Raw genomic sequence first — 2,396 nt, 5'->3', positions numbered from 1 at the left:
AGCTGGAAGCAGTCCTCTACCAGAAAGACACTACCAAGGGTCTGACATCGACCTCTTAAAAAGAGACTTTCGTTTATACTGAGAAGACTTGACAGCAACAATGACCTGCTCTACAGGACATGGTTCTCTCTAGTGCCCCTTAAGTGTGAGGTGAAATGAGAGGATGCTCTGCACCATCCTGACTGCAATATGGGATATGCAGACTCCAGGATCTTTAATACAGAAGCATGATACCAACAACAGAGACTATGTGAGGAATGGAGGTGTATTGCCACTACAGACGATGACTTGAATTGGACAAACTAATTTGCCTGGAGCCTAGGGTCAGTCCTGTGCCAGGAAACTTCAGGGGTAGGGTCTCCTTGTATTTAGACCATAATTTGTCTTTCCATGTCCCTTATGTTTTGGTGGGCCTATGCAAACAAATGCCACTTTAATACCATTTTTTACTATGTTCCCTTGACTCCAATCCTTAAGAAAAACAAGCCACTAAAACTTTTGAGGTTAACTTAAACTAGTTAGCATGTGCATGGAACTAGAGAAATGTACTTTGCCCTCAATGTTTAAGGAGCTACATAAGTCTAATGTCTTTAGATTATATTGTGTGCTGCTAAGAAATAGTATGTACTACAACTGGGGATTTGAGGGACAAAGTAATTGTATTGTACATGGGTTCAGTTTTGTTTTTCTTAATGTTCTTTGGCTGAAAGTTCAAGGCTGGGATATCATCGATGGGACTACCGAGAATTCTGTTTATGGGTGATTGGGCTTCCACTGTAACTTTACCCTGTCCTCTTTCTTTGCATCTTTGTTGTCATAATTAAAATAAAAAAATAAAAATTGAAAAAAAATGTTTTATCTTAAAAACAAAAACTAGGGGGCTGGAGAGATAGCATGGAGGTAAGGCGTTTGCCTTTCATGCGGAAGGTCATTGGTTTGAATCCTGGCATCCCATATGGTCCCCCGAGCCTGCCAGGAGCAATTTCTGAGTGTGTAACCCCTGAGCACTGCTGGGTGTGACCCAAAAACAAAAAAAAATTAAAAAAAAACCCAAAAAGCAAACAAAAAAAATCTAGGGTTCAAATAGATAGCATAGCAAATAGGATGCTTATCTTGTATGTAGTGTTTGATTTCTAGCATCTCATATGGTGCACCGTACTTTGCTAGAAGTAAACCCTGAGCACAGGAAGCTCTGAATACTGCTGTGTATAACAAAAAATTAAATCCCACAAAAATTTAATAATAAGAAAAATAATTAGCACATTACTAAGATATTTTTGACATGAAAACTATTATCTTCCACCCTACCAGCCCACCATGCCCCTGTACATTAATATTGCTCAGAGAAGCCAATACTTTATGCCAAAAAGCAGAACAAAAACACAAAGACTTTGTGTTTTGTTTGTTTGTTTTTGAGAATTAGTGAGATCTAGAGGACCTCCTAGGAGCCCTATAGTTGGTGATGAAATTTCAATATGTAAAATAGTATTCCAGCTATTATTATTCAAAGGGTTACCTGGAGATTGACACAGTGAATAAATAAAATTCCCCGCATTGGATCATTAGTGTGAAGAAATGAATCTGAAAAATGAATACGAGGTGGGGGGAGGTGATAGAGAGAGACACACAGATAGAGAAAAGAGACAGAGATTGGCAGAAGGTTGGGGAGAAGATTAAAACCACAAATATCAAGCAGTGAGAGTTTGAGAAAAACAGTGGCATTTGATTTCTCACAACCAAACCTGGATGTTAGAAGCATTTGGGGTCAAGTTATTGAACTTCTTGCAAAGCTATACATTTTCATCTTAGTACCGCTTTCGCTGTATTTTACAAATTCTGATTAATTTGTGCCTTCATTCTCATTTGTTTCCAGGAAGGTTTTGATTTCCTCTGTGATTTCATCTCTGACCCATTGTTACAGTTGCATTGTAGCATTTTCTACATACTCTGTTGGGGTGCATTGACCAGAAGTATGCGGCTGCTCTACTCAACTTTGCAGCTGCACTCTTCTGGCTCTGTCCTTGAGGGTGGGGTCCACTTACCTGGGGTGCCATGCTTTCCAGGCAGGTGCTGTCAAACAGACTCCCCTTTTTGTCCACATTATTGAACTTCTTTTTTGTTTTTGTTTTTTGTTTTTTGTTTTTTTTGGCCATACCCGGTGGTGCTCAGGGGTTACTCCTGGCTGTCTGCTCAGAAATAGCTCCTGGCAGGCACGGGGGACCCTATGGGACACCAGGATTCGAACCAACTACCTTAGGTCCTGGATCGGCTGCTTGCAAGGCAAACACCACTGTGCTATCTCTCCGGGCCCTCATCATTGAACTTCTGAGGAAAAAAACGTCAAACTCAGTCCTAAGGTTCATGCATTGACAATCTATAGTCTTTCCATAGAACGC

Source organism: Suncus etruscus, chromosome 3 (assembly GCF_024139225.1).
Source record: "Suncus etruscus isolate mSunEtr1 chromosome 3, mSunEtr1.pri.cur, whole genome shotgun sequence".
Taxonomy (NCBI): Eukaryota; Metazoa; Chordata; class Mammalia; order Eulipotyphla; family Soricidae; genus Suncus; species Suncus etruscus.
Note: the sequence above shows the minus strand (reverse complement) of the source record.